This window comes from Schistocerca cancellata, chromosome 9, assembly GCF_023864275.1.
Source record: "Schistocerca cancellata isolate TAMUIC-IGC-003103 chromosome 9, iqSchCanc2.1, whole genome shotgun sequence".
NCBI classification, from domain to species: Eukaryota; Metazoa; Arthropoda; class Insecta; order Orthoptera; family Acrididae; genus Schistocerca; species Schistocerca cancellata.
The window spans coordinates 358,274,187-358,285,930 of record NC_064634.1 but is presented as its reverse complement, the minus strand read 5'-3'; positions in this window follow the sequence as shown (position 1 = coordinate 358,285,930).

The window sequence follows — 11,744 nt, the reverse complement described above, 5'->3', positions numbered from 1 at the left end:
TGCCGCTACCTCGATCTGGATTTTCAGACTTCAGTTTCCAGCTTTTTGATCCCTACCAGAACATCTTTCATGATACAGAAGAATCACACATCTGTCCACATTTTCTTCAGAGATTGTTAAATTATTTCTAACCTTACCAGTGAGTTCGTCTAAGATTTTATCTGAAACGTTCATTCCTCCATGACTCATTTTCTGAAGCGGTTGACTGGGTTTCACATCACTAATTTCTAATTCACTAATAAATTTCTTAATTTGACATTCTTTACTTTTCTTAACAGTCCTTCTTTAGCTAACAAATATTTGTTACTTTTATTACTGTTTACACGATCCCATGTATTTTTGACAAATCGGGGCTCTAACTGTGCTAACAAATAATTGAATTTGATTGCTTCAGTCTGTATTCTCACAATTGTAGATTGTGCTTCAGCTTGACAAAAACATATATCAGGCTTTTCAGTTCAGAATGTAGATGTTTCACACTAACATTGTCCACTTCAATTCTTGTATCATTGTCTGGGATATTACTGCTCTCTCTATCTGCCATCAAATTTGTTTCTTGTTTAGATCACATTGGAGTCACCAGCTGTTGGTCTTGCTGTACAGTTATTCATGAAAATACGTTATCTTAGATTCAAAATTATTATTTGAAAACTTCCTTTTTTGTTACAGAACCACTGTCACACTCCACCAACAAAACTACTGAACTCTGTATCTCTTACTCTGTGCCTTTCAAAATTTCATTTGTTTTGAAAAGAAAAATTAAATTAACATAAAGAGCAATTATTTACAGAACAGTAGGTTATGAACATATAAGTAACCCTACAGCTATCGATATGCTAAATTATAAAACAAAAGGTGATGAGGTTGCACTCCTGGGAACGTTTAACAATAGTGGAAGCTTGCATTCATACTGAATGTCTTAAGTTAGCAGTGAAAGTGTGTAGAGCAGCAATAAGGATATTACAATAATGAAAATAAAACTCAGAATTTGATGCCAAAGGGGGAAGCAAGTTAACATATCCAGCATGGAATCATGCAGCTGCTAGTGCTGTGGTAATATTTTGCTTGTTCATCACCCTCTTCCAAGCCCATCTGAGTCCAACTGTCAATAACTTTGTTATTCATCCAAGATAACCTTCATCTGGATAATGTGAACATCACTTTGGTTTAATTGACACTTTGAAGAAAACAGCTTATTCTACAGCAACTCAAACTGTGTGGCTAACATTGGCCAAACAAACCAAGTATAAATTTATGTTGCAAGAAAACTCTGGTATCACCTTTGCAGCTTCAAGGAATGTTCTGTTTGTAGAGACTACTTTCAGAACTGACACAGAATTAATGTCAGTAATTCTGGTCTGATAGGAGACTTACTTCTCCTCTTGATTATAAATAACAGCTCCCACTAGTATGTTATTGTAAATAGGGATATGCTAATTTTGTGGTACATTCAAAATTGGTATAGAAATATTAGTGAAATCCAGGCTCACAAACTTCACTGAATCTTGTCCTCAGACCTGAATTGTACAGTACCTCAGATACCACCATCTGCATATGAACAAGGCACTGCTTCATCATTTATTGAAAAATTGTAAGAAGACAAGCAACACTTATTTCCCAAATATTGTGAATGTGGCAAACTTTATTTCAATTTCAGTTCCAAACTTAGAACTGTATAACTGTTTCTGTATGGTTATGAGATGCTATATTTTCACTTGATCTGAATGTGTTCATATGGGATGTCAAAAGGCAGATGAAATATTCATTTTTCAGGTACTTTTTCCCAAAGAACTAGTTTCTGTTTCAATGCCTTAACATCATCACATTTGTAATTATCTAATCTTTTCCTTGCAGTTTCAAATTTAAATTATGCAAGTATTTTTATCATATCAATCATAAAGGATAAATCAAGCAGTCATGTTTGTGTCCTGATTTTTTATTTCCTAAGAGCTGAAGAAGAAGCCTCAGAAATGTTTAATAATCTTGGAGGATGACAACCAATGAATATCAGTGTAAAAGGAAAAAGGAAGGAAGGAATATTAAGATATCACACGTAATACTTATCAAGAAATAATATACTGTGGCTGGTAAATTTTGGAAGAATCAGTTCTGTTACATAATTGCAAATTTGAGTGTATATGAAAAGTGTGTACATGCTCTTTGCTGTAAGTGGACTAATCAGTTTGTTAGTCTTAAACTGCTAACGTTAGAAGCTTTGACTAGTCATTTGGTTTTTGTTTTAGTCAATTTTATCTAGCTGATGTACTGTATGAGGTAACCACTGTTGCCTGCTGTGTTGTACTTAATACTGTTTTCTGCTATTTCCTTTGCTAGTGACAAATGTTCATAGCTGTTGCAGTTATGCTCTTTATTACACAAGTCAATACATAATATGATTTCAGTTTCAATTGTGAACAACAATTAAGCAGTTTTTACCACTGTGCATGACTTCAGTAGAAGGAAGAAGCATAGGTTAAGGTGTCTACATTCTTCGATACAGGTATAGCTTGCCCTCCTCCCCCTCACCCCCCACCCCACCCCCCAGCCTTTGTACTACTACTCACCCCATGGCATCCTATGTGGGCATCTATCTCATTTCCTCCAATCTTCACAATCTCCTTTAGTAGTAGCCACCTTGCTGTTAACACACTGCATAGCATTTTGGCAATTGCAGAACTGGGCTACAAAAATATTCATCACATACCACAGACAGCCTGTGGGCTGCTAGTTTCACACCCAAGGTCTACAGTAGTAAGAAAGTCTGTATTGTGATCACTGTTACTGTTGCTGTCATATTAAGCTGAGAGTTAGCAAGTAAATGTTGTCTAAATGATAATGCTGTAGCCATTTGACTGTTATTTCATTCCTTCTGGATACACTGCTGCAATTTCTGAATAGCTAGTGTCTAGTGATTCATTATTGTCTTTTGAAATAAATTACAGGTCATAATATATCTTAAGAATACCCTATTATTATTTAACCACAGAGAAATTATTATGGTACTTATATTGTGTATGGGATTCATGCAAGCTATAGGAACAAACACTTAATGTAGAGAAGTGTAAATCTGTATATGTCATGAAACCAAAAAAATGCAGTATCCTTCATGTACATGATTAATGATCTACTACTAATTCCAAGAACCAGTTTACACAATAAAACACAAAACATTATTCTAGCCACTACAGTATATATCACCCTCATAGAAATGAAGTAAATTTAGAAAATGCATGAAGTTTCATGAAAAAAATTACTAAAACATGTGCTACTTCTGCCAGTGGAATCTGATGAATATTCAGTATAAGAAAAAGTACCCTGAATCTTGTATTTAATGTGACTTTTATAATGTAAATGCAGTTGAAGAAATGAACCATGGAGACAAAACAAATAATGCTAATGATTTTCCCAGTGACATATCCCACACAATGATGTTCTATTATCGGGTAAAAAAATCTAATAAGCAGTAGACTGAAAGGTTCATCATCAGATTTTAAGAGAATTAAACAGAAGAAACATAACAGGAACATCCCAGCTTCCATCATGGCTGCAAACACAGTTGAATTTTAAGATTTAGTGGAAGCTGTTTGATATATTGTTCCTCACATTTGATTTCTGATTTGTAGATAATCTTATAAAAACAAGTCTAGAGGTGATCATACCTTTTCCATATCATTGACAGTTGTCTTCATTTGTCCCAGTTGACTTACAATTTCCTGTAATACTACTAAAAAGCGAAATATGCTACCTGGTCATTTTTATAATGAAGTAACATATCATCAGCTTGCTTGAAGTATTATATTTACAAAAATATCACAGTTATGTGGCACATGGTGCCTGCTATAGAAAGGTTAACAGTAAAATAACATAAAAATAAATCTGTAGCACTTTGTAGTTTCTTTGCAGAATTTTTTCTGTTCAGGTACATCTTCTGTGGTGCCTCAGAATTCATCATCAAAAGGGTAATATTTAGAAGTTTTTGCTCTGTAGGAGAGAGAAATTTCCACAAGATTACATAAAATTTTTGTATGCTACACACTATCACCAGCCTAATGCAATAATCTTGGCTTTTCAATATGAAAGCATGGCTGTAACTTTTCCATAGAAATATTTTTGTGATAATCTGTAAATATGGATAATAATGAGCAGGTACGATGATAGCAGTTTCACAAAGAAATGTAGACATCTGTTATAAAATTTATTCTGTATTGTTCAAAGACATCTAGAACTGTTCATCAGACAGGCAGATTGATGAAAATGGGTTGGTGTCATCCTGAATAGTCATCATAATTTCTGAGCCTACAGATATGATACTGCATTGTATTGTATTGTATTGTATTATTTATTGGTCCTGTTGTCTACATAGCAGCTTATGCATAAGACATTGGACAAGTCAATTTATAAATATACAGGCTGAAAGTCATTTCAAGGCATACATATTTAAGGTTACAATAATACACTTTACACGTAAGTATTTATATAACACATTTCATAAATTTAAATATTCTTCAATGGAGTAAAAGCAGTGATGCTGTAAATATGACTTTAGAGATTTTCCAAATGTATTGACCTCAGTGATACCTTTTATGTTTTCAGGAAGTCTGTTATAAAGCTTAACTCCCATGTGAAAAGTACCTTTTTGGCACACTGCTGTGCTGATTTGACTCATATGTAAGTTTCTGTTTTGTCTGGTAAAGTGCTCATGTATATCACAGTTTTTTTGCAGTCTCAGGTCCTTGCCTATTACATTTAATTTAAAGAACTAAAGGGTTTCCATAATGTATACACATGGTAATGGAGGAATACCAGATTTCTTAAACAGGGATTTACAAGAGTCTCTAGGCTTGTACCCAGACAAGATTCTAATGGCCATTTTTTTGTAGTTTAAAAGTGCTATTAGCTGTTTTAGAGTTTCCCCAGAAGGTGACACCATATCTAAGACAAGAATGAAAGTACGCATGATATGCATTCAATACTGTTTTCTCACTACAGCATGATTTTAATGAACAAAGAAGGTAACATGTTTTGCTCAGTTCTGCATTGAGATATTCAATATGCTTATTCCATCTGATGTTACTCTGTAGCCAAAGTCCTAAGAATTTGGTTGGTTGGTTGGTTGTTTTGGGGAAGGAGACCAGACAGCGAGGTCATCGGTCTCATCGGATTAGGGAAGGACGGGGAAGGAAGTCGGCCGTGCCCTTTGAAAGGAACCATCCCAGCATTTGCCTGGAGCGATTTAGGGAAATCACGGAAAACCTAAATCAGGATGGCCGGACGCGGGATTAAGAATTTGGTTTCAGCATTGTTACCAACTGGTTCATCATTGATAGAGACTGATGGGATAAACATGTCCTTGTTAGGAACATTGTGGAATTTTAGAGCAATGGTTTTTTTACTGTTTATTACAAGCTGATTACTCTGTGCCCAGCTGCTAAGTTGTTTCTTGACCATGTTTACTGTCTGCTGTAACTTTTCATCATCATCTCCTTTTAGTAGAATCGTGGTGGCATCTGCAAATATGCTTGTTTTGTGTGCATCAACATTTAACCTCAGATCATTTATGTACAGAAGAAATAGAAGGGGTCCCAATACTGATCCTTGGGGTACACCACATTTAATTTGTTTATAGTCAGATAAGTGATTAGATACAGTTTTTATTTCAATATCTGTGTGCTTGATGCACACTGCCTGAATACGATTAGTCAGGAAGGAATTGATCCACTTGTTGGACAGACCTCGAATATCATATCTTTCTAGCTTTGATAGGAGAATTTTATGGCCCACCATGTCAAAAGCTTTTGACAAGTCAATAAAGACTCCTATTGTTTCCTGTTTTTTGTCCATCAGGTTTAGGATGGAATTGATGCACTCATAGACAGCAGTTGTCGTTGACCTCTTATATCTGAATCCAAGTTGTTCATTACATAGGATGCTGTTTTTATTTATAAATTTCATAAGTTTCTCATACATAACTTTTTCCAGTACTTTAGAGATGCAGGAGGAAATTTTGATGGGTCTGTAGTTATTTACATTGTCTTTATCCCCTTTTTTATATACAGGAATAACTTTTGATGTTTTTAACACATTGGGGAAAGTGACCAATCACATAAGTTTGTGAGTACTTCAATTAGGTTTGATGCACTCTTCTTTAACATTGTTGCAGGTACACCATCAATACCTGCCAATTTGGAATTTTTTAGTCCTTTTATTGCTTTAGCTATTTCATCTTGTGAAACAGAACTGATGTAGATTGATCCTCTACGTGCACTTATTTTATATTCGTTTGCTGGGGTGCTCTTAAAGTTGGATTGTAACATATTTTCAGCAACACCTGGGAAAAAGTTGTTAAATGTGTTGGCTACTTCTAAGGAGTTTGTTACTTTTTTATTTTTATGTGGTAGTGTTATATTTTTGCAAGGTTGTCTGTATTCTCCACATTCTTTTTTTATAACACTCCACATAGCCTTTGATTTATTAGCTGAATTATAAATGATGTCATCATTATGCATTATTTTTGCTGCTTTTATTACTTTTCTTAATATTTTGGAGTATTTTTTATAGTATGCACGTACTACAGGTGAGGAATTTTTTTGAGTTACATATTTCATGAAGTAGTCTTTTCTTGTGGCATGAAACCCTTATCCCCTTTGTGTTCCAGCTGTTTGTTCTAGAGTTCCCCTGTATGGTTAATGTTTTCAGTGGGAATGCAAGTTCAAGGAAATGGGTTCATGTATCAATGAAAGTGTTGAATTTTTCATTTATATCATTCATTTTGTACACTCATAGCCATTTTTCTTTCTGTAATAAGTTGTTGAAGTAGTTTACATTATGCTGATTATAACTTCAATATGCTGTTCTGAAAGACATGTTGTTAATAATACTGCTTTGTACTTTTATGCTTAATATTTGAGCAAGATGATCACTAAAACCTGCATTGAAAATTTTTAGTGAGGTGTTGTGTAAACTCTTCTTGACTAGAAACTGATCAAGAGCTGTTTGGCAAGTTTCTGATACTCGGGTAGCTGCTTTTACTTCAGCCTTTAAATTGTAGGACATTGCAAGGTTCAAAATGGTCTCCCTATTTCGACTATTCGTGAGGAAGTCAATATTGAAGTCACCATAGACTATCAATTCACAATCCATTTTATTTACTTTATTTAGCAATGACTCCATTTTGTTTAAGAAAAGTTCAAAATTCTCGGATGGTGATCGGTAAACTGTAGCAATAACCAGGTTGAACTGAGTAATTTTTATAGCTGCAATTTCATAATCCTTTTCAACATTTGCCCTAGTTAAGTCAGGTAGTGTAATAAAATCTAAATTATCCTTGGTGTAAATTGCTGCCCCACCCTGCTTGCTGTTTTTCCTGCAGTAGTAAGCAGCCAAGACAAATTTGTTTATTTTCGTATTCTGGATTAATTCAGTGTTAAGCCAGTGCTCAGGAATGCATAACACTGAGATATCATTAAGGTCATGTGTTAATAGTACATTAATTTCATCAATCTTATTACGCAGGGATTCCACATTATGGTGATAAATTTTTAGTTCGGGCGTATTCACGATTTGGTAATTGGGAATCATATTTACAGCATCACATACCTCTAGTTTAAATTAAGAACGTCAGCAGTGTTGTATTTTCATTCTTCTTTCTTGTTTATTTTGTTTTCATCGCAGTTGTTGGAAGGATGTTCAGGAAGCTGATAGATTGTTCTATCCCTTACAAGTCTTTCTTTAATTATTTCACTAACACGATCACAAACAAACCTTTTCCCTTCATAGTTCAAATGCATTCCATGCTTCGTGTGCAGATTTCGATGCAGCTTGCTTATATCCAGTACATCGCACTTAGCGTATTGAGAACACAGTTTTCTTACTTTAATGTTTGTTTTCCGAATTTCTTTGTTTACACACCAACTATAAATCAGATCATGCCTATGAGGAAGTGTGGCAACTACTGTGTTTCTGCATTTATTAGCTTGTATAAAAGGCTGAGCCACAGCAAGGATGAGATGATAAATGTGGTAAAACTCATCATGAAATAGGTGGTAAAAGTGTGCTTACATATCAGTGAAAAAGCAACACCAAATACTTGTTGATAGCAATATCTGAGCAAGGAAACTCTCACTATCTGCAATCAGACTGACATTTAAATAAATGAATAAATTTAAGTATCTATGAAAATGGTTTACCCTACACAGTGACATACACCTTATTATAAAAGAAAATTTAGAAGAATTCAAGTGTTATTTTGGCCTATGAAGTACACTAGGACCCACGTAGTTCACACTCTGGACTAACAAGTAAGATCAATGCACATAACATTATCTTCCAACCAGTTGAGCAAAAATGTGGTCTAGGAGGATGGCTGATACAGAGCAGCTCAACATTTTTGAAAAAATGCTTAGATAAATCCTAAGTCTAGTAAAATATGGTAAAGAATGGAGATGAAAGACATATGAAGAGAGACACAGCATAATGAGAAGTCAGTGACTTAAAAATACATTGAGGAGCAAGCTAATCCAATATCTGGCCACATTACAAGAATAACTGATACCAACTTTCTCCATAGGGCATAGATGCTAAGCCACTGACAGGCACTATAAAAAGACTGTCACAAAATAAACTTTCAGCCAACAAGGCCTTTGTCAAAAATAAATACAGACACCCACCCACCCACCCACCCTCCCTCCCACCCACCCACCCACACACACACACACACACACACACACACACACACACACACACACACAGTCTCTGTCAGATGAAGCCACACTCTGAGGCAAGATGAGAGGGGTAACTGAGTGGGGATAAGAAGGTGGGTGGAGCAGGGAGGAGAAGGATAGCAGGGTAGGAGCAGCAGACAGTGAAGTGCTGTTGAGGAGCGTGCTGAGATGAAATGGAGAGAGGGTAGGGCACATAGGTGCAGTCGGGAGGTTAGATGGATATCAAAGGAGAGGGGGGGGGGGAGAAGGGGGGTAATGGAAAAGGAGATAAATAAATAGACTAAGTGCATTGGTGGAATAGGGGGCTGTGTGTGTGATGATGATGTTTGGTTTGTGGGGCGCTCAACAGCGTGGTTATCAGCGCCCGATGGGGCTGTGTGTGTAGTGCCAGTATGGGATCAGGGAAGGGATTAGATGGGTGACGACAATGACTAACGAAGGTATTGTTACATTCCATCCTGAATGTTCCATTGTATGATACCAATGTTCTCTGGGCTGTATTGGAGCAATTGCCACAAAACCATACAAACTTAGTAAATCAAAATATTATGCTGGTGGGACAAGCACAAAAAAGTCTTAAAGAGTTGGGTACTTCATGAAGATTGTGGCTCTAAATTGACAGAGACAGAAGTAACTCACCAAAAGTGCATGGCCTTTAGTGTCAGTGACTGCTTAGTTATTATATTGATGATTGACAATAGGTAACTTTGAGAGGCATATCTTAAGTAACAAAGGGTGAAAATGAGGATGTGTCAGTGATTGGTTATAACAGTCCATTTTTTGTGGCGGTTTCAGCCAGCAGAGGAAGGTGGGGCACACTGTAAAAGAAAAGATATTTTCTTAAATTTTGAAAAATGTATTTGTGAAAGTATTAATTATTCTTTTCATGTATTTACCTTTTAGGTTCTCATAATGTTCATTTAAAACTCAAAGACATGATGTGGCATTGACGTTGGTGTATTTATTGAAAATATTAAGTTTTAATGCATTGTAACATTGTGCCTCAGTGCAAGAAAACAGACATAACTCATATTTTTACCTACTTCTGACCACAAGTGCAATTAAATGCCAGAAAAAGTCAATATTTACAATCTTTGAAAGTAATAACAGTTTTTTACAATAATCATTTAACATTAACAGTTTTTATTGACATCTAATGTAAGACATCCATACTGCCTTTTGGCTTTCTCCAATCAAACAGGTTTTGGTGGTATACACATTTTTCTGACATATATGTTGTGTCAGCTATGTGAGGATATACAAATGTGCATGTATTTTTGGCTTCAAATGGAGAAATACCACTTCATAGACACCACCATCATTCTTATTCCTGATCAGTTTACCAGTAAAGTGTACTGGATTCTTGCCAGAATACCATAGTAAAACATAATCATTTTGGAACAACTGGCTCCATTTTGATGTTTGATAGTGCCACTGAGTAATCTAAAGAACCACAGATTTTACCTTCCATTGTTTCAGGCAAATCAGATTCTTTTGAAAATGGACTTATCTTGGTGATTTTAGTTTTATTTTCCTTTTCATCTTTTGCTGCCACTTCAATGATTTTCAAACATTTTTTCAACTTGGTTATGTGTTGCAGTGCAACTCATTCGCCTCTTCCTCCCCCCTCCTCCCCCTCGCTGTCCACCACTACTTTCATTTTTTCATATCTCTAAAAATATCAGGACCAACTAAATTCTGACCTGGTGCATCTTCCTCATTGGTGTATTAGAAGGGTCTTCATCTGATTCACTAAAACCATATCATTGTCAGGGGCTTGTGATGTCCATTTGCATGTCTTTTACAGTCACTTTACTTTCTGGCAGTTGGAAGTAGTTACAAAAGTATTGTGGCCCCATTATATTGGCTTCAGACTCCTTTTCCTCTGTTGTGATACCTGTGTCAGCCTGGGAAGTTACTTAAGATACCACCTATTGCTGAATGATTTCAGGCTCTTCTTCTTTGCTACGTATGTATTCACTTTCTGTTTCAAATGAGTACATTGCCTTGTTACAAGTGGTTTTACTCCAAGTTATAAAATATTTGTCTTGTAGAACATCTCGTGTGGATTCTGGTTGTCAACCAGTGGCCATCTTATTTTCATAGAGATGTCAACAAGCAAGTCTCCAAGTCCCCGGAGATTCAGTGAATTAGAGCATATCTCATAGGCAGGACATTAGTGGCTCGGAATAATCACTTACTGCACCATGCCATAATATCATTACCTGCCGCTCCATTTCACAGGTGTGCTGCGTTCACCCCAGCGTATGGTACATGTACAAACCTAACAAAAATCTCAAGAACAGAAGACAGTTAACTGATTTGTTTCTTAGTTTGTTCTGTTAAAGACTAAATTAAAATCATGTACGAATAATGAAATTAGTTTTGTAGTACCTTCTCTGGTACCTCTTCATAATTGCATATAATGAACTAAAGGAGAAAGTTCCTTTTTAAAACTTGCAGACATCATTTTTCAGATTGAAAGGGTGAGGTATAACACATTGTTTTGAGCCAAAGCGGACTGTTATCAGCAGGCTCCTAGAATAGGGATTGCACTGTTCATGTTGCTGCAACAGTGTTACACTGTGCCCCACACTGCAGCTTTATATAATTTCATAATTTTCAAAAAAAAGAGCAAACCATTAAGAATTTTTCACAGTACGGTATAATACACTAATATCTGTCTATGGCCATCATACTCAGATACACAACCATTTTTTATGTCTATAAACAATTTATCAAGCTATTGGCAAGTGTCATACAAAATATCTTTTTTATTATCACTAGTGTCAATAATAATAGGCAACCAGTTTGTTTTTAAGTAATCTAATTTGTCTCACATACTTACTCAGTAAATGGAAAGATCCTATAGTTTTTGTTAAGCGTATTTATGTAGATTATGTCATCACTGATGATCTTAAAATCAAATATCTGGATGTTTTGCTCAATTGACTTCTTGTTGAAGGGCTTTGGGATTGGTACTGCACCCAGCTGAAACTGTAAGAAAAATTCAGTAATATATAT